The 22,308-nt window shown below is 41.9% G+C and overlaps 1 protein-coding gene across 5 annotated transcripts in view; it reads right to left on the reverse strand.

Annotated features, from left to right (window-relative positions):
* AKT3 (AKT serine/threonine kinase 3) overlaps positions 1-22,308 on the reverse strand; it is a 272,181-nt gene that overhangs the window by 239,389 nt on the left and 10,484 nt on the right. The window lies entirely within an intron of this gene.

Genomic DNA, 22,308 nt, shown 5'->3' on the forward strand with positions numbered 1-22,308 from the left:
TGCTGCGTTCCTGCCCCTCATCCTCTCCCTCCCTACTGCCGATCAGCTGATGGCCCTTGCAAGGGAGGGGGAGAAGCAGAGCCGCAGAGCACTCTCTGCTCCGTAGAGGAGGCAGAGAAGTGGTGGGGACAGGGGTGGAATCGGGGCATATCCCCTCCAGCCCCCTGCCGTGAGCCGCTCTGGACAGGGGGCTGAAGCACCCCCAAGACCCTAGCCCACACCCCCAGCCCTCTGCCCTAACCCCTACACCCCCCCACGACCCCAGCCCTCTGCCCAGACCCCTACACCCCCCCACGACCCCAGCCCTGACTCCAGCACCCCCCCACATACCCAGTCCCCCCCTGCTGACCCCTGCACCCCCCCACGCATCCCAACCCCCGCCCTGACCCCTGCACCCCTCTACGACCCCAGCCCTGACTCCAGGACCCCCCACACACCCCAGCCCCCTGTGCCCACCTCATACACACCCCAGCCTCCTGCCCTGACCCCTGCACCCCCCCATGACCCCAGCCCCAACTCCTGAACCCCCCATACCCAGCCCCTCCACACCCCATGCCCTGACTCTTGCACCACCCACATTCCCCCTCCCCCCCCCGAACACCAAACAGGAGCTCCTGCACACACACCCACACACATTCCCACCTGCACCCCTCGCACCAAATGGGAGCTGCCCTGGTAAGCACTCCACACCCAAACCTCCTGCCCCAATCCTGAGCCCCCTCCCTCATTCTAGCTCCTGGACACCCCAACCCCCAGCCTGCTCCTTCACCCCCAGCCATGTGCTCAGTGCACTCCCACCCTCAGCTCAGTGCAAAGAGAGAGAGGAAGAGAATGGGCTAGAACCAGGGAGAAGGTAGGTACCCACTCTATGTGGGCAGGGCCAGGATCCCAGACTGGCAGCGGGCTGAGTGGGGCCGGCAGCCAGGACCCTGGCTGGCAGCAGCCGATGGACAGAACCCCAGACCGCCAGCCCCACTCAGCCCGCTGCTGGTCTGGGGTTCTGGCTGCCAGCCCCTTGCCAGCCAGGGTCCTGCCACAGGCCCCGCTCAGCCTGCTGCCAGCCTAGGTGAACAGAACCCCAGGCTGGCAGCGGGCTGAGCAGGCCGGCGGCATAAGATCAGCATTTTAATTTAATTTTAAATGAAGCTTCTTAAACATTTTGAAAACCTTGTTTACTTTACATACAACAATAGTTTAGTTATATAATATATAGACATAGAGAGAGATCTTCTAAAAACGTTAAAATGTATTACTGGCATGCGAAACCTGAAATTAAAGTGAATAAATGAATGCTCGGCACACCACTTCTGAAAGGTTGCCGACCCCTGACCTACACCAACTGTAGACTAGAGAGTTCTGTCCATGTTTGGAATGCAATTAAAGGAGACTGTCAATGGCTGGACCTACAGCACCTTTCCCTGTTTTCAGATGTTATCAGTGTCCATGTAATTCACAAGTGGTTTTATTTTTAAACTTTCAGTGCTCTTATTTTCTGGTTTTTATTTATTTAAAATAAAGTGCCAGATGTACAGCACTCATGAAAAACTGCAAGAGATCATATACCATGCATATACATTAGAAGAAAAAAGTTATTTAAAGAAATATTTCAATCTGAAACCAGTTAGGCATTATAAATGAGAGGTTATTTTTCCATGATTGCTGAAGTCTGCTTTTAACTGATTTGTAATTTTAACAAATAAGGTTATAGAAATATTTTGATACCCTACCCAGTCAAAACCCTAAAAACACTTCAAAGATAAAGTAACTAACAATCATATTGTCTACAAAACACCTCTTCTGTAAAAATAAAATAAATAAAGAGCGTACAAACAGATAAAAAGCCTCTTAAGGGTGGACATTAGCCAAAAAAGGTATAATTTTAGGGCATGCAGAAGTACATATCTTCCCACAACTTTCAACCCAGTTTTTGATCAGAGGTGGGCAAACTACAGCCCAGGGGCTACATCCAGCCCCAGACATTTTAATCCAGCCCTTGAGCTGCCGCCGGGAAGTAAGGTCTAGGGCTTGCCCCGCTCCAGCGCTCCAGCCAGGGAGCGGGGTTGGGGTCTTGTCCCACTCTGCACGGCTCCCGGAAGCAGCAGCACATCCCCACTCCAGCTCCTACACGTTGGGGCAGCCAGGGGGCTCTGCACACTGCCCCCACCCCAAATGCCACCCTGCAACTCCTACTGGCCAGGAACCGCAGCCAATGGGAGCTGCAGGGGCTGTGCCTGCACACAGGGCAGAGCGCAGAGCCACCCGGCCATGCCACTGTTTCTGGGAGATGCTTGAGGCAAGTGCCGCCTGGAACCTGCCCCCCTGCCCCACCTCTGATCCTCCTCCCACCCTCCAAACCCCTCAGTCCCAGCCCAGAGCACCCTCCTGCACCCCCAACTCCTCATCCCCAGCCACACCCCAGAGCCCTCATGCCCTTCTGCACTCCAACCCCAATTGGGAGAGCATTCATGGCCTGCCATACAATTTCCATACCCAGATGTGGCCCTCGGGCCAAAAAGTTTGCCCACACCTGTTTTAGACGGTAGGGTAGAACTGACCCTTATATCCAGAAGTGTCGCTGTCAGAAGCCACACTGTTTACTCCTAAATACCTCCCTCCACAAGCTGCACCATATTACAAGAGAGACTAAACCAAGGGTGGGGGAGAGATATACACTTTTTGTTTATACATTTTTATATATTTTTGTTTTATAAAACATTACTATCACTCACACTTAGTACATAACTCTGTGAATGTAGATGTGTGATAGAACCGTACATTGCATTGCTACTCAAAGCCAGTTGGGAAAGTGAAGGGGGACAATTTTGTCTGTTCAACCAGCAATCTGTCCCTTCCAATGTTTGGTTCAAAATTATACCACTGTAAATAACTTACATATACAGTTGCATGTTATTTATTATTTGATTTTTATTTCCTTTGTATAGATGCTGGAGGAAAGGTTATGTTTGGATGGATATTGTGCTGTAAAAAATAAAATCTGTCATAATGACAAATATATTCCTTATATATCAATTTATGATATGATAATATATAAATATCAAGTGTATTTAGTTTAACATTTTATGTTTTTCATCTACTGTTTTTCAGAAATATAGAGGTGGATTTTTATTTTTTAATTTTCTTTTGTTCAGATACTACAATCATTGCTATACACTATAAGGCCCAAATCCTGCAAACTCTCACACTTGTGCTTAAATCTAACCATATATACAAAAGCGCTGGATCCCATATACTCTAGAAAAACACCTAAAACAGAAAGATTTTGTGTGGTTTGTTTGCACTTTTACAGATGGCTTTATTTACTTGTAAGAATTTTCTTTTAAGGTCAAGACAACAGAAGCCTCATCAGCTGACTCAAGGCTTTTAGATGCTGTTCTGAAAATGTTCATATCTTTAAACATTTAGGTTTAATTTTAGGTATTATTTAGTGTGATAAAAGAGGATATATAGTTTTGTACTTCTGCAGCATTAACCTTATTAAACAAAGTCTATTAGTGATTTTCCTAGGTTATTTTATGGTTTTGTACACGGCTCATGAGTTTTAATTTGTGCAATTCAGATTAGAGTTTTAAAATTACCACTGTCTGAGAGAAGAGAAAAACTATTAAGACATAACATTGTACATACAAAAAATATTTTTTAGGAAAACTCTGACTCCAGTTTCACTCTCACAGTAGACTTCATCTATTCTTTAAGAAGACTGAGAAGCCATTATTATTACTACAATAAATAATAATCACAGTAATATATATGCAATATATCTTCTCATACGAGATCTCCATTACTAGAGGTTGGCAACAATGGCAGCCTATTCTGTACAACCCCCTGCTCATCTCTTTGTGAGCCAAAAGTCCTTTTGATCCACCCAGGATACCATAGTGTCCATCCAAGATCTTTTTCTTTTTCTTCCTCTTTTTGTTCAGCCATCAACTTTCCCCTTCAGGGCCTGCAAACATGCATCATCTGCTGACTTCCTTAAAAAACGTGCCCTGCAAATCAAACCTTTCTTTTCATACGATCTCTGACTGGTATTTGCTGAGTTCCTATTGCCAATACTTTTTTCACTGGTTACATGGTTTATCAATATTTTCAAAATTCTTTTATAACCACATAATTTGAAGGACTGTAGTTTGATTGTTTGAATGTCCACGTTTCACAGTCGTAATTTAACACCGACCATATATAAGTTTTTAACAGTCAGAATTTAGTCCTGAGATGTGTGTCCCTTCTCATCAAATGTTTATTGTTCCAGAATGTCTCTTTTGCTTTTGCTATTGCTATTCTGGTGCTGCCTTCAGGTTCCAAGCTCCCAGCTTCTGTAATGATGCTTCCTCAGGAGCAATAATTTCTCACTTGCTGTATGGCTGTGTCACTCACTGGAATCTTGCAGGTCTTCCCAGGATCCTTGCATACCACCATAGTTTTTGTCTTCTCACATTCAACTCTAGACCATATTCTTTGCCATATTCATCTATAATCTCTACTAACTTCAAATGACTATCTTCTGAATCAGCCAACAGCACTATGTCACTTGCATAGCAAATGTTATTAACCTATTTTCCATTTATCTTAAACCTTCCTCTACTAATTTAATCAAACACTCACTATAAATGTAGAATAAAGTCACTGACATTATACCACCCCATCTCTCACATTTGCATCTCCCATTACAATTGCCTTCTGATTCCAATATAGTTTTATTACTCAGAGTTTTTGTATCCATCAATCCCTAAAGCTCGAAATATGTTGAGCAATTTGTAGTGATAGATTCTATCAAATATCTTTTGAGGTCAATAAAACACAAATATCATAGAATCATAGGACTGAAAGGGACCTTGATAGGTCATCTGGTTTAGTCCCTGAACTCATGGCAGGACTGAGTATTCTATATAGGTGTTTATCTAACCTGCTCTTTAAAATCTCTAATGAGGGAGATTCCACAACCTCCCTAGACAATTTATTCCAGTGCTTAGCCACCCTGATTGTCAACAAGTTTTTCTTAATGTCCAACCTAAACCGTCCTTGCTACAATTTAGGACCACTGCTTCTTGTCCTACCCTCAGAGGTTAGGAATAACAATTATTCTCCCTCCTCCTTGTAACAACCTCTTAGGTACTTGAAAACTTATGTACCTCCCACCCCCAGTCTTCTCCTCTCCAGACTAAACAAATCCAATTTTTTTCAATCTTTTCTAGACCATTTTTGTTCCTCTTCTCTGAGCTTTCTCCAATTTGTCCACAGCTTTCCTGAAATGTGGCACCCAGAACAGGACATAATACTCCATTTGAGGCCTAATCAGTGCGGAGTAGAGTGGAAAAATTAGTTCTCATGTCTTGCTTACAACACTCCTGCTAATACATCTCAGAATGATGTTTGATTTTTTGCAACCGTGTTACACTGTTGACTCATACTTAGCTTATGACCCTCAGATCCCTTTCTGCACTACTCCTTCCTGGACAGTCATTTCCCATTTTGTATGGGTGCAACTGATTGTTCCTTCCTAAGTGGAGTACTTGACATTTGTCTTTATTGAATTTCATCCTATTTACTTCAGACCATTCTCTAGCTTGTCCAGATCATTTTGAATTTTAATCCTATCCTCCAAAGCACTTGCAACCTCTCCCAGCTTGGTATCATCTGCAAACTTTATAAGTGTACTCTATATGCCATTATCTAAATCACTGATGAAGATATTGCACAGAACCGGACCCAGAACTGATCCCTGTGGGACCTCACTCAATATGCCCTACCAGCTTGACTGGGAACCACCGATAACTACTCTGTGGGAATGGTTTCCAACCAGTTATGCACCCACCTTACAATAGCTCCATCTAGATTGTATTTCCCTAGTTTGTTTTTGAAGAGGTCATGCGAGATAGTATCAAAAGCATTACTAAAGTGAAGATATACCACATCTACCACTTCCTCCCTATCCACAAGGCTCGTTACCCTGTCAAAGAAAGCTATTAGGTTGGTTTGACCTGATTTGTTCTTGACAAATCCATGCTGACTGTTACTTAGCAGCTTATCTCCTCGGTGTTTTCAAATTAATGGAGCAAATAATTGCTGTACCGATTATCTTTCTCGGTACAGAAGTTAAGTTAACTGGTCTGTAATTCCCTGGGTTATCCTTATTCCCCTTTTTATGGATGGGCACTTGTCATAAATATAAAGGGAAGGGTAAACCCCTTTGAAATCCCTCCTGGCCAGGGGAAAGCTCCTCTCACCTGTAAAGGGTTAAGAAGCTAAAGGTAACCTCGCTGGCACCTGACCAAAATGACCAATGAGGAGACAAGATACTTTCAAAAGCTGGGAGGAGGGAGAGAAACAAAGGGTCTGTGTCTGTCTGTAGTCGTCTTGGCCGGGGACAGAACAGGAATGGAGTCTTAGAACTTTTAGTAAGTAATCTAGCTAGGTATGTGTTAGATTATGATTTCTTTAAATGGCTGAGAAAAGAATTGTGCTGAATAAAATAACTATTTCTGTCTGTGTATCTTTTTTGTAACTTAAGGTTTTGCCTAGAGGGGTTCTCTATGTTTTTGAATCTAATTACCCTGTAAGATATCTACCATCCTGATTTTACAGGGGGGATTTCTTTATTTCTATTTACTTCTATTTTTTATTAAAAGTCTTCTTGTAAAACACTGAATGCTTTTTCATTGTTCTCAGATCCAAGGGTTTGGGTCTGTGGTCACCTATGCAAATTGGTGAGGCTTTTTATCCAACATTTCCCAGGAAAGGGGGGGTGCAAGTGTTGGGAGGATTGTTCATTATTCTTAAGATCCAAGGGTCTGGGTCTGTAGTCACCTAGGCAAATTGGTGAGGCTTTTTACCAAACCTTGCCTAGGAAGTGGGGTGCAAGGTTTTGGGAAGTATTTTGGGGGGAAGGACGCGTCCAAACAGCTCTTCCCCAGTAACCAGTATTAGTTTGGTGGTAGTAGCGGCCAGTACAAGGTGTAATATTCTGTACCTTGGGGAAGTTTTGACCTAAGCTGGTAAAGATAAGCTTAGGAGGTTTTTCATGCAGGTCCCCACATCTGTACCCTAGAGTTCAGAGTGGGGGAGGAACCGTGACATGGTGGCACAGTGGTGGGATTAACCTGAAATCATTTTGAGATCCAGTGGAGATTTTTTGAACTAGAAATACAGATTTTAAAAAGGAATTTTTAGGAAGTCCAGGAAGCAGCTTTGAAACTGAAAGCAGCTTGGTTTCTCTCTGCTTTGTGGCCAAGCAGAGACAAAAGGGGATTATCTTGTGAATTGCAGGTTTTCTTTGCCTGGAGGCAGGGTACTTAAGTCCTGCAGGGAAATTCACAGTCTTCCAACCCAGAGGTTTTTTTTTCTTTTCTTCCTAAAAGTAAATAGGGGGTGTGTGCTCTACCCATTTGCCTGGAGACAAAAGTGGCAGGGTTTTTTTTAGGATTTTGATTTTTTTTTTGTTTTACAAGGAGCACAGGTTTGAAAAGAATTTTTTTTTTCCTTTGGGCTGGGTAAGCAGGTTTCCAAGTAGTTGGAGGTTTTTTCCTTTAATTTGGGCCCAGAGCAGAGACAAGGGAATTGTCTTTTTCTGTAGGCTGACAATCACTATCAGAGAATAGGTATTCTATTCCAGCACAGCAAAATTTTACAGCCAAGTTTTGTTTGTTTATTTCTAAACCTCGGGTGTAAAGTTAGTTAAAAACAGAGAGGTTAGAATGGCCAAATCCTCGGCTCGACTACAGCTGGAATTAGCCAAATTTCAGGCTGAGGAAAAACAAAGGGAACATGAAAGACAGACAGAACTCATGCGGCTGGAGAAGGAGGTACAGGAGGCTGCCCACAAGAGGGAAATGGAGGCAAGGAAGCATGTGGAGGAGATGGAGAGGATAAAGGACCAGCAGAATATACCAACAAACCCTAGCAATCCTTCTCCAGGTACCACTTCCCATCCCAGAAAGTTCCCCACCTACAAGGCAGGTGATGATACTGAGGCCTTCTTAGAAAACTTCGAAAGGGCCTGCCTTGGGTACAACATCTCTACTGACCAATACATGGTAGAGCTGAGGCCGCAGCTCAGTGGACCCTTAGCTGAGGTGGCAGCTGAAATGCCTGAAGAACATATGAACAAGTATGAACTGTTTAAATCCAAGGCGAGAGTCAGAATGGGGATAACACCTGAGCAGTCTCGTCGGAGGTTCCGAGCCCTAAGGTGGAAACCAGACATGTCATTTACCCGACATGCCTACCACATTGTGAAACATTGGGATGCCTGGATATCAGGAGCAAGTGTTGAATCTCCAGTAAATTTGCCCTTCCTAATGCAAATGGAACAATTCTTAGAGGGTGTTCCTGAGGAAATAGAAAGATACATCCTCGATGGGAAACCCAAAACTGTAATCGAGGCAGGAGAGATTGGAGCCAGATGGGTGGAGGTGGCCGAGAAGAAGAAAACTGGTCGCAGTTGGAGCGGAGACCAGAAGGGACCACCCCAGACCCCACCCTATTACCGGGGGCCGCCCAAAGCCCCACCTACCTCCCAAAGAACCCTCCAGACCCCTTATCGTCCCACCACCCCGTTCTCCAGCAACCCACCTCGCCCCGGTGACCCGTCAGCTGGACGATGTTTTAAATGTAACGAGCTGGGGCATGTAAAGGCCAACTGCCCCAAGAACCCCAACAGATTACAGTTCATTGCACCGGAATCACACCAGAGGTCCACAGGCCCAGATACCTCCCAGATACCCTTGGAGCGGAGGGAAACTGTGAGTGTGGGCGGGAAGAAGGTCAGCGCGTGGAGGGACACCGGAGCACAAGTGTCAGCTATCCATGCTTCCTTAGTGGACCCCAATTTAATCAACCCAGAGATCCAAGTGACGATTCAACCCTTCAAGTCCAACTCTTTCAATTTGCCTACAGCCAAGTTGCCTGTCCAGTACAAGGGCTGGTCAGGAATGTGGACTTTTGCAGTCTATGATGATTATCCCATCCCCATGCTGTTGGGGGAAGACTTGGCCAATCACGTGAAGCAGGCCAAGAGGGTGGGAACGGTCACCCGCAGCCAGGCTAAACAAGCCGTGGGGCCTAGCTCTGTTCCGGAAACTTCTATCAGGGCCCGGTCAGAGGTGATGGACCCGGACCCCAGGCCAATGTCTGCAACAGCAGTAGTGGATCCAGTCCCAGAGACCCAGACGGAACCAGTCCCAGAACCGGAACCAGCCAAACAACCAACACCAGACCCCGTGCCAGCACTGAATCCAGTACTTGCAACCTCAACACCAGAGGGCCCCACCGAACCTGAACTGGCAGCAGCCGATAACCCTACACAAGAGGCTCAGCCGGAGCCTGAATCCCAACATAGTGCACCAGCGGAGAGCGGTTCACCGTCAACAGAAACAGCTCCATCCCCTATATCGCTTCCAGAGGGACCAAGCCTATGTCCCCAATCCAATGAGGAACTGATGTCTCCAGCATCAAGGGAACAGTTCCCGACCGAACAGGAAGCAGATGAAAGCCTCCAGAGAGCGTGGACGGCGGCACGGAGCAACCCACCGCCTCTCAGCTCTTCTAATCGATCCAGGTTTGTTGTAGAAAGAGGACTTTTATACAAGGAAACTCTTTCTGGGGGACACCAGGAAGACTGGCATCCTCAGAGACAGTTGGTAGTTCCAACTAAATACCGGGCCAAGCTCTTGAGCTTAGCCCATGATCACCCTAGTGGCCATGCTGGGGTGAACAGGACCAAAGACCGTTTGGGGGGGTCATTCCACTGGGAGGGAATGGGCAAGGATGTTTCTACCTATGTCCAGTCTTGTGAGGTGTGCCAAAGAGTGGGAAAACCCCAAGACCAGGTCAAAGCTCCTCTCCAGCCACTCCCCATCATTGAAGTTCCATTTCAGCGAGTAGCTGTGGATATTCTGGGTCCTTTTCCGAAAAAGACACCCAGAGGAAAGCAGTACATACTGACTTTCATGGATTTTGCCACCCGATGGCCGGAAGCAGTAGCTCTAAGCAACACCAGGGCTAAAAGTGTGTGCCAGGCACTAGCAGACATTTTTGCCAGGGTAGGTTGGCCCTCCGACATCCTCACAGATGCAGGGACTAATTTCCTGGCAGGAACTATGAAAAACCTTTGGGAAGCTCATGGGGTAAATCACTTGGTTGCCACTCCTTACCATCATCAAACAAATGGCATGGTGGAGAAGTTTAATGGAACTTTGGGGGCCATGATACGTAAATTCGTAAATGAGCACTCCAATGATTGGGACCTAGTATTGCAGCAGTTGCTCTTTGCCTACAGAGCTGTACCACATCCCAGTTTAGGGTTTTCCCCATTTGAACTTGTATATGGCCGTGAGGTTAAGGGGCCATTGCAGTTGGTGAAGCAGCAATGGGAGGGATTTACACCTTCTCCAGGAACTAACATTCTGGACTTTGTAACCAACCTACAAAACACCCTCCGAACCTCTTTAGCCCTTGCTAGAGAAAACTTACAGGATGCTCAAAAAGAGCAAAAAGCCTGGTATGATAAACATGCCAGAGAGCGTTCCTTCAAAGTAGGAGACCAGGTCATGGTCTTAAAGGCGCTCCAGGCCCATAAAATGGAAGCATCGTGGGAAGGGCCATTCGTGGTCCAGGAGCGCCTGGGAGCTGTTAATTATCTCATAGCATTCCCCACCTCCAACCGAAAGCCTAAGGTGTATCATATTAATTCTCTAAAGCCCTTTTATTCCAGAGAATTAAAGGTTTGTCAGTTTACAGCCCAAGGAGGAGACGACGCTGAGTGGCCTGAAGGTGTCTATTACGAAGGGAAATGTGCTGGTGGTGTGGAAGAGGTGAACCTCTCCATGACCCTTGGGCGTATGCAGCGACAGCAGATCCAGGAGCTGTGCACTAGTTACGCGCCAACGTTCTCAGCCACCCCAGGACTGACTGAACGGGCATACCACTCCATTGACACAGGTAATGCTCACCCAATTAGGGTCCACCCTTACCGGGTGTCTCCTCAAGCTAAAACTGCTATAGAACAGGAGATCCAGGATATGTTACAGATGGGGGTAATCCGCCCCTCTGAAAGTGCATGGGCATCTCCAGTGGTTCTAGTTCCCAAACCAGATGGGGAAAATACGTTTTTGCGTGGACTACCGTAAGCTAAATGCTGTAACTCGCCCAGACAACTATCCAATGCCACGCACAGATGAACTATTAGAGAAACTGGGACGGGCCCAGTTCATCTCTACCTTGGACTTAACCAAGGGGTACTGGCAGGTACCGCTAGATGAATCTGCCAAGGAAAGGTCAGCCTTCATCACACATCTCGGGCTGTATGAATTTAATGTACTCCCTTTCGGGCTGCGAAATGCACCCGCCACTTTCCAAAGACTTGTAGATGGTCTCCTAGCGGGATTAGGAGAATATGCAGTCGCCTACCTTGACGATGTGGCCATATTTTCGGATTCCTGGGCAGACCACCTGGAACATCTACAAAAAGTCCTTGAGCGCATAAGGGAGGCAGGACTAACTGTTAAGGCTAAGAAGTGTCAAATAGGCCTAAACAGAGTGACTTACCTTGGACACCAGGTGGGTCAAGGAACTATCAGCCCCCTACAGGCCAAAGTGGATGCTATCCAAAAGTGGCCTGTCCCAAAGTCAAAGAAACAGGTTCAATCCTTCTTAGGCTTGGCCGGTTATTACAGACGATTTGTACCGCACTACAGCCAAATCGCTGCCCCACTGACAGACCTAACCAAAAAGAAACAGCCAAATGCTGTTCAGTAGACCGGAAAGTGTCAGAAGGCCTTTAACAAGCTTAAAGCGACACTCATGTCTGACCCTGTACTAAGGGCCCCAGACTTTGACAAACCGTTCCTAGTAACCACAGATGCATCCGAGCGTGGTGTGGGAGCAGTTTTAATGCAGAAAGGACCTGATCAAGAATTCCACCCTGTAGTGTTTCTCAGCAAAAAACTGTCTGAGAGGGAAAGCAACTGGTCAGTCACTGAAAAAGAATGTTATGCCATTGTCTACGCTCTGGAAAAGCTACGCCCATATGTTTGGGGACGGCGTTTCCACCTTCAAACCGACCATGCTGCACTAAAGTGGCTTCACACCGTCAAAGAAACTAACAAAAAACTTCTTTGGTGGAGTTTAGCTCTCCAAGATTTTGATTTCGACATCCAACACATCTCAGGAGCTTCTAACAAAGTGGCTGATGCACTCTCCCGTGAAAGTTTCCCAGAATCAACTGGTTAAAATCGTCCTTGAGATGTGGAAAATATTGTTAGTCTTTATGTACTTGGTAGTATATTTAGAGATGCATGTGTCTTATTAACTCTGTTTTCCTAGAGCTCCAGGAAGAAATCCCAGCCAGTGTTTCACCCTAGCTGAGATTTGGGGGGCGTGTCATAAATATAAAGGGAAGGGTAAACCCCTTTGAAATCCCTCCTGGCCAGGGGAAAGCTCCTCTCACCTGTAAAGGGTTAAGAAGCTAAAGGTAACCTCGCTGGCACCTGACCAAAATGACCAATGAGGAGACAAGATACTTTCAAAAGCTGGGAGGAGGGAGAGAAACAAAGGGTCTGTGTCTGTCTGTAGTCGTCTTGGCCGGGGACAGAACAGGAATGGAGTCTTAGAACTTTTAGTAAGTAATCTAGCTAGGTATGTGTTAGATTATGATTTCTTTAAATGGCTGAGAAAAGAATTGTGCTGAATAAAATAACTATTTCTGTCTGTGTATCTTTTTTGTAACTTAAGGTTTTGCCTAGAGGGGTTCTCTATGTTTTTGAATCTAATTACCCTGTAAGATATCTACCATCCTGATTTTACAGGGGGGATTTCTTTATTTCTATTTACTTCTATTTTTTATTAAAAGTCTTCTTGTAAAACACTGAATGCTTTTTCATTGTTCTCAGATCCAAGGGTTTGGGTCTGTGGTCACCTATGCAAATTGGTGAGGCTTTTTATCCAACATTTCCCAGGAAAGGGGGGGTGCAAGTGTTGGGAGGATTGTTCATTATTCTTAAGATCCAAGGGTCTGGGTCTGTAGTCACCTAGGCAAATTAGTGAGGCTTTTTACCAAACCTTGCCCAGGAAGTGGGGTGCAAGGTTTTGGGAAGTATTTTGGGGGGAAGGACGCGTCCAAACAGCTCTTCCCCAGTAACCAGTATTAGTTTGGTGGTGGTAGCGGCCAGTACAAGGTGTAATATTCTGTACCTTGGGGAAGTTTTGACCTAAGCTGGTAAAGATAAGCTTAGGAGGTTTTTCATGCAGGTCCCCACATCTGTACCCTAGAGTTCAGAGTGGGGGAGGAACCGTGACAGCACTATATTTGCCATTATCCAGTCCTCTGGAATCTCTCCCGTCTTCCATGACTATTCTAAGATAATCGCTAACGGCTCAAATCCCCTCAGTCAGCTCCTTGAGTATTCTAGGATGTATTTCATCAGGCCGTCGTGACTTGAAAACATGTAACTTGTCTATGTAATTAACTTCTGCAACTGAAAACAGTTATATTTTGATACCGCTCACTTCATTCTCTTTATCCAATTATTCAGATTATTTGTATTTCTCAGATAATCTCCATTTCTTTTTCATCATTTTATTTAGTCTTCCATATTCCCCTTTTTCTGTTATCTATCTTTGTGCTTTTACTTTCCTTCTTTCATCCATCAGAACAATGATTTCTTCTGTTACCCTTGGGTTTTTCTTACCTATTAACTTCTTCCCTACTTATTTATCTGCAGCTTCTTTAATAGCATCTTTCTGACATTCCCAAGTCACTTGATCTTTGTGGTCATTCATTTTTTTGCAAGTGACTTTCTATCTCATCATTCCACTGAGCATCCTGGTTAGCTTTTGATTTTCTGTTAATTTTTCAGTTTAATATTAATATTCAGTTTTTATATTGTGTTATAAATATATATATATACACACACACACACACACAGGCTTGAAAGGGTTAGATTTTTACCAGTAAATGTCAGTAGAAGTCAATTTTACCATACACACATAAACCAACAAAAAAACACAGTTCCATCAATAATCAAAGTTTACAGATAAAGAAAGAAAAGTGCTGCTGGAGAACTAATTAGTGTTTTATTTAAGGATATTTAATTTGTATATTTTGACATGTGATACTGACGATTTGTGTTTTAACAGTTATAAATCTCAACATCTACTGTCATTAAATAATTATTGTCTGACTCTTCCCACTGTCTGACTCCATCCCCATAAATTCCCACAAATGTGAAAATTTAAATAGATTTTTTAAAAAATCAGAAAAAATGCTAAAAATAAAACTATTATCCACTGAAAACATAAAAAATAAAAATAATTCTGCCAAGCCAATATATAAACAAGTTAAAACTGCAATGTACATGCCTACCATGGGTTATAGTTATTTTTTCACCCTGAGAGTTTAACATATTTTCCATTTCTTGTAGGTAGGTGGGTGTGTGTAATAAATTAAATAGTTTATTTTAGTTGGTGTGCCTAAGGTTTTCCAAAAGTGGCTAGTCTCTATAATAATTTCAGAGATAATCTTTTATACTGTGATGTAGCAATAATCTTCTATTCCTATACAGTGATCATTAAGAATAGTTAGTGTGTGCACTCTGTCACCTGAATGTTTGAATAAAAAAAAAACGTATGCTGAAGAATACCACGGTTTCGCCATGAATGTTGATTAAGTTAGCATCAGTTAGAAGGAGATGCTGACAGATGGGCAATATATTATTTCTTTACTGATAAAGTGAACAAATATCACAGTAACCTCAAAGTGTATGCCTGTGGGATCTTCCCCACCTAAATACCTTGCAGCACTTCAACCAACAGAACTGAAATTCACAAAATGAACTGGATAAGAAGATAATTGACTGAATTACCTCAAGCATCACAGTATTACTTAAGAATTGCCTGGACTGTTTATGGGACCCTGACATGGGTAGATCTGATTTAAATCACTAGTCAGGAAGACTCGATTTAATCATGGATTTCTACATAAAAGTGCATTCTTGTTGGTTGTTATAACAATACATGTTCTTCACAACTCAGAGATAGATGTAGGTTTCGTTTTTAGAAGGTACACACTATACATTTTTAAAGTGATTTATTTAGAAAACTTTTCAGATTAGTTTTACAGCTCTATCAGAAAATGAATGACTGTTTGGTTATTTCATTTACCAAAGGTAATTGAAGCAGATATTTATGAAGTCATTGGGAGGTGAACTATCATTAATATTTGGAGGATTTTCTTGCCATGCTGTATCAGGAGGAGAACATCACCAGACAGACATTTAAATTGTTTTATTTAATTAAATAACAAGTTAAGTATCCTGGATTTTTTTTCCTCAACAGCAAACATATATTTTAACAAAAAAGCCTATGAATTTTTGTATTTAGTTGAACATTCAAGTTTTTTAAAATCAGATTTGCTTTTGTTAAAATTGTTTTTAACTAAAATAGTTAAATGAAATTAAAAAAAAAAATCAAATCAACTGTGTCAGCCAGGTCAACATGAGAAACTGAAAATACTGGCTTCTGCAGCTAACTCAGTCGTTTTCACTTTTATTTTCCTGTTTGCCCATAATCTGGAAAAGAAAAACAAGCTTTCCTGGTTTTTCAGGTCCCAAACGATTTCTCAGTTTCGAATGAATTAGTCCAAAGGAAGAAAATATTCTTCTACACCGGCAAAAGAAGCTACTGCTGTTAAAAGTGAGATTATCACTTCAACAGTCTCTGAATCCAAGTGTTTAAGTGACTTCCACCAGTTCACTGATGTGACTTTCTTTAAATCATCATCAACAAACATCTATTTCTTGAATGGTTCACCCTTAGTGCTGAAGTTTATTATAGTTGGCATTATGGAGGGATGATTGCTGGATGTCCATGTCATAGCCATCTCCTCTTCTTCAGCAGTTAAGGTTTGACCCTGGTACTGAGTATTGAGAATATCTGCAAGAAAATGAGCTGGAGATAGTGCTTGTCCTATTTTTTTTTTTTTTTAATGCTTGTAATTTAACTCGGTCATTGCATATTTCTCTTAAGATCTCACTCAGTTCCTTCCAAATTTCAACCGTGTCAGCAATAAAACAGCTATTTCCCTGTATTTTGTTCAAGGCTACAGAAATAAGCTTCAGGGTACTCAGCATGTGTTCAACATTTCTCTTAAGCCCGATGTTGAGAACTTTGGCTGTGACAGTGCCATTTATTTTTTCACGATTTTTTTCACTAACTGTCATCAGATTATGCCAGTTCTTGATATAGTGCTCAAAACAGTCCACTACTGAGTTCCATTGCACGTCTTGTGGGAGAGTTAGCTTGGCTCCTCCTACTTTTTTCAGAGCAGCTGCTGCAAAGTGGTTGTTAACAGAAGTATTTTGCAATTTCAATAGCATTAGCCTTTATTTCTGGAACACTGAAGTCTTTGGCTAGGAGCTGCATCAAATGATCACTGTAACCGTGTGTTATTAGCTTGGGACTCTCTTCCAAATAATTTCTTCTCATCTTGGATACATTTGCAGCATTGTTGGTGACCAAGCTACATACTAGACGTTTGAATTTTTTCCCCCACAGTTTGTTATAGCTCTTACTGCTACTTCTTGTAAATATTTGCTGTGTGTGCATTTCCTGATGTATCGCTGGCAGATAACTCTGAAACTATAGAAAATGATGGTGATCTTGAAGGTGGATAGTCTTCAGAATCCTGTATGTTGAGGATGGAGTCGCCTAAATAAAATGAGTCAATGCAGTTACTTAATTATTATTACCATACTGCTCATTTAGTATTACTCATTACATTCACTGACACTCAGTACTACTTTAAAGGTGAAATTGTAAAAGGAAGATCTGCCTACTTCAGCTATTTATTTTTTATCACAACTGCATCTAAAATGATAGTACCATAGAGTAACAACTATATTTTTTGCTCAAACATGAGAATTCAAAATTAGTTCAGAAGGAAGACAGGCAGTCCTTAAGAAAGAAGTATGAAATAAAGCAGTTGACCAACCTGAAGATCCTGCATGTTCAGACATGTTCATCATCTTCAATGCAGCTTCCTCCTGAGAAGGAACACTTCTCATAATGTTGTTTCATTAGGGCAGCCAGGCCTTCCATTTCTTTGTTGCAGTGTTTGCGTTTTGCACACATGCCCATCTTACCCACAGGTAGAGGAACTTCATTAAAATATTCCCAAACTTGGTCTCTCTTATGGCATGCTGCCATTATATGTTTTCCCTTCTAGTGAGAGAATGATATAGTAGATCTCAAATCAACGAAAGCTACACTCAGAAAGACCTCAAGACTTCTGGAATATGCTCCTTGAAACAGTTTCACTTTTGTTTCTACTGCCTGTCCCTCCCTTCTCACATTTATCTCCAGACATCTCCTTTTCCAGATCGATTCCACCCCTAACAATCTTCTATTCACTGAACTTTTTGAAACTTTGCACTTTTAGCGAGGTAAGGGATTGACTCTGTGTACACAAATTTGAGAGGGACAATAGGGTTGAGGTCTGTTATTTCTCACCTCTATATATTATTTATTTAAAAACATTTTTGTTGTTAACATGCATGTTATCTCTGGAGACACAAATCCACATTTTGAGAACTGCAAAACTAGGCATCTCTTATGGTATCTTCTACACTGAGCACTGAGTCCCATTGGGTAGATAGAAAGATTAACCTAACTAATCTATACAGAAGCCCCTGGAACCCCATAAAATTGGGTCCCTAGTCTATTAACTGTTCGAACTCATTTACAAAACTTTTCTTAAAACATTACATGAATATATTGTCTCATACTACAGAATTAGAATTTATAATCCCTATTCCATGATGAGATATCTTTGAGCTGTAATTAACAATTAAAATTATCTTTAGATAGGTTGTTTCCTCAAAAAGCATTTTATCAAAAAAATCCATTTTTTTTATTTATTTTAAAAAATCGTTGATTTTTATCCACCCTGACTATAACCTTTAGTCCTGGATACAACAATTGTTAATAACTTTGCTTAACAAAAAGTAAACTCTTCAAACAAATCATAATTATATGTGAAGTTAGAGAAGGTAGTAAACAAGTTAATATTGAACTCGAGAAATTAAAATAAATGTACAGTAAGATCAAATTTCAAAGGGGCCATTTTAAGATATTTGTAGCTTAAAACCCCATTTATTAAATTTTGCTGAAACTTTGTGAAAACATTTTACTTCACTCTGAAACTAAGCCTGTAAAACACAGATTAGATTTTCAAGAGTTACTTGGGACCAGGGATGTCAAAATTGATCTTATTGTGAAACTTCATTTAAAACATATCTGTTCAGAAACACACTCTCTGTCGAATATGCAATGGGGGGCTTTTAGGACCATATGGAGTTCATTAGAGAAAAGTAGGACGCGATGTGTTATTTACAAATAAGACTTGTCTATACTGGAACTTCACCTATTTCAAGAGGCCCAATAATAATGTTCCATTTTGTACCATACACAGGACCTTCATTTTGTTCCCAAACAACTCTGTAATTTGGTCAGTCAACAACTCTGATGTTCCCCAACACATCTGACGTTCCAGAATAGCTGGATACTGAAAGGATCAGATGGACATAGTCACCTATAGTCACTTTCACTGTTCCCAGTACAGTAATTTTCCCATTTTTGTAGGTCTGTCTGATAGCAAGAGATGAGTAAAAAAAGCTTTTTTCAGTGTTTGGACAGGAAACCATAATTCTACCAACACTGACAGGGACTGAGGGTGGACTAAACTTCAATTTTAAATATTCTGAATGGGATGAGAGTTTATTTTATCACATTGAGGGAAAGTGATAGTTTGAGCTTGAAAAGGAGTGTGGTGCTGGTAATAAGACAATATATTAGGGAGTACATTGAATATACAATAATACAAGAAAATGGGAGCTAAAATACAGTATATACAAAATAATGAATATAACAGGGCAACATTTTGGTGAAAAAATATTTTCTTCCTAGGATATTAAAGTTTTTCCAGACCCCACTAAACTATGTTTTTTTGTTTGTTTTAATTTACAGTTAGAAAAAGCAACGTATTATATTTATATCATATTTCTTAAGGAAATGCATCTTTCCTAGAAGAACAATTTCAAATGAAAGATATGATAGGGCATGTGCTTGCTGACCTAGGAGCACGTTTTAAAATACAATTTCCTTGTATTCACAAAATGTTGCAATGGCAGACAAAAATAATTGAAAGTTATGAAGGTAAGATGGCTTGCAGCAAGAAGAACTTCAAGGACAAATATTAACTTTAGCCATAACAGATATAACCCACACATTTCTGTGTATATATTGTTAATGATACTCAAAACATAACAAATACTGGGAATTTTAAATAGCAATGACAGTACCATAGTTGCTAGCATCCTAGAATGTAAGTTTAATCTAACAAAACCAGCAAACTCAGTGCATGAAGGAACTAGCATTAAAGGCCTCTTGCAGGCCAACTGCTCCCTAAAAAGGAAGAATTTACCTTATATTCTTCCATGGCTGGAAAATATATCAGAATGGATTGGGTTGTGTCTCCCTGCAACAGCAAGAACTTTTACAGACAATCTCCTCCAGTGCTGTAACAGCAAATCATGCACATGATATATCATGCACACACACAGGAACCTATTCGATACATTTGACGATGCAAGTTCAACTTTTAACTCCAACAAGGTAAATAATTTTTAAATCATATAAAAAAAAAGATTCAGCTTCAGAACCAATGAGGATAACATTTCTCCTCTCTGCTTTGGGATGCTATGAAACCAGTATTAAGGGGTTACATTCAGCTATTCCACATGCAATGAAAAAACTAACATTTCATTTTTTAAATTAAGTTTCTAGCCCGTATGACTGCAAAGACACACTTCCAAACATGAATTAAGTGTCAACTGATGCAGTGCTGTCTTAAGAATGGACCACACAGATAGTGCTAGAGGCTCTGGTGCCAGAGCTTTCTCAAGCTGAAGATGAACGAAAAGCGACCAGTGCCTTTTTAGCTTTCATTACTACTATTCACAACTCTCAGAGCAGTGAAACTGACAAGAATCAGGTCAATTATACTCTGCTGCTGCATAGGAAAGATAAGAGCAGCTAAAAACATAAGCACTGAAACTATTCACCAAAGAGAGAACTTAAAAATAGAGCCTGGGAAGGACAAAGAAGCTTCCATGGACCACTGTAGCAGTCTGGTACCTCTAGAAGTTATGATGGAGTGTGCTCTTTCTCCCTCCTAGAAATAAGAGAGGTTAGGGAGCTTCAAATTTATCAGACACCTAATAAGTAGACTGCTACAAAACATGAAAGCACCAAACAAGAGCCTAGGAAAGGGACAGCATCCTGGTAGAAATCCTCCCCTTTCCCAGAAGGAAGGGATAGCTGGATAAGAAAAGGGAGACAATGTTGCCAGCGCGAACAAAACAATTTTGTCCCCTTCTGCACATACTCTCACAAAAACATAAGCTCCTACCCTCACGTAATTTTGGAGCAGAGAGACAGAGATTCAGGGCGAGACTCACAAAAGGGACTTAGACATTACAATGCTGAACCTTATTTAAGGCATTCTACTGCATAATAGAATCCACAGCCCACCGTTAGGCACCCAGACTCCCTGTACAATGAACAGGGAGTTAGACACTTAAGAATGGGATCCACAAAAGCCAGAATGCTGAGCAGGGAGCCTCCTAACCTATCCAACAGGAAATGTCACCTAATCCCCACCCCTCAAAGGGAGCCACGTGCTGGGCCAGAGAGAGGTGCCTCCCTCTGCTCAGGATTTACACCTGTGAACTCTCTCTCGAAGTTAGGTGCCTATGCCCCTTCTCACAAACAAACAATAAAAAGGGTGGTGGTGCTTCCCTTATAAACTTCAGCCTCATGGTTACAGCATCAAGCAGGATGTGGGGAGACAGGTTCAATTCGCCTCTCTGCCCGATTTAGATCAGGAATTTCAACTCACACCTTTCAGGAGAGTGCCCTGATTCTGGGGAACATCTCTCACAATCTCTCCTGTTGAAGGAGATGCAGTTTGTATAAATAAATATTAATCTAACCAGATAAGAGTGAGAATGAAGCCAGGAATTGTACAAAATTGATAAGAGAAACAATCTATGGCCAACAGAGCTCAGGACAATAAGTAGTTTTCGTTTTGAGATTTTTTTTTAAAAAATGTATAACAGACACAAAAAGGATCCTAACACAGATAATGATCCATTACTAAATGAAAATGGCAGAACTGTCAATAATAATGCAGAAGAGACATAAGTGTTCAATAAATACTTCTGTTCTGTATTTGAGGGGGGAAAAGATGACTTAATTATATCCAATGATGAAAAAACATTTTCCATTCCAATAGTAACTCAGGAAAAAGTTAAACAGCAGAAATAAGCAGGTCTGGATAATGTGCATCCAAGAGTTTTAACAGAGATGGCCAAGAAGCTTGCTGGATGATTAATTATAGAAATGTAGGCCTAGAAGGGACCTTGAAAGGTCATCTAGCCCATCCCCCCATGCTGAGACAGGACCAAGTATCTCTAGACCATCCCTGACAGGTGTCTAATCTGTTGTTAAAAACCTCCACTGATAGGAATTCCACCACCTTGCCTTGGTAACCTATTCCTGCACTTATCCAACCTAAATCTTCCTTAGTTCAAATTAAACCAATTACTTCTTGTCCTATCTTCAGTGGACATGGAGAATCTCTTAACAAGACAGTGATCAATGTATCTGAAGACTTATCAGGTCTCCCCTTCGATCTTCTTTTCTCAAGACTAAACATACCCAGTTTTTTTTTAAATCTTTCTTCGGAAGTCAGGTTTTCTAAATATTTTATCATTTGTGTTGCTCTCTTCTAGACTCTCTCCAATTTGCCTCATATTTCTTAAAATGTGGTGCCCAAAATTGGACACAAAACTGCATCTGGGAACTCACCAGTGGCTGCATCCTAGCTTGGGCATCAATGCTCCCCATGGCAATGAGGCCGCAGCACCAATGTACACTGAGACTATGCTGCTGGGGGAACTGAGGCAGAAGTGTAGGAGGCGCCCTCAAAGCACAGAGATATTGAGATTCAGGCTGGGTTCCCCTATTTTCCCACCACATAGCACTAATCTAACACAGCTCTCTAAAAGAGTAAGTAAATTGAAAACTAAAAACCAGATTCAGCAGTACAATTTCATTGCTCTGTTCTTCTGTGATGATGCAAAATATCTGTAAAGCCAGTTAATCTGGCTGCTATGATCTGACTGCTCTGGTTGTTTTGTTGTTTGAAGTCTTAAAAATCTTTAGTCTTATTTTTTT

This window comes from Lepidochelys olivacea, assembly GCF_965140295.1.
Source record: "Lepidochelys olivacea isolate rLepOli2 genome assembly, chromosome: 3".
In the NCBI taxonomy this organism is placed as follows: Eukaryota; Metazoa; Chordata; order Testudines; family Cheloniidae; genus Lepidochelys; species Lepidochelys olivacea.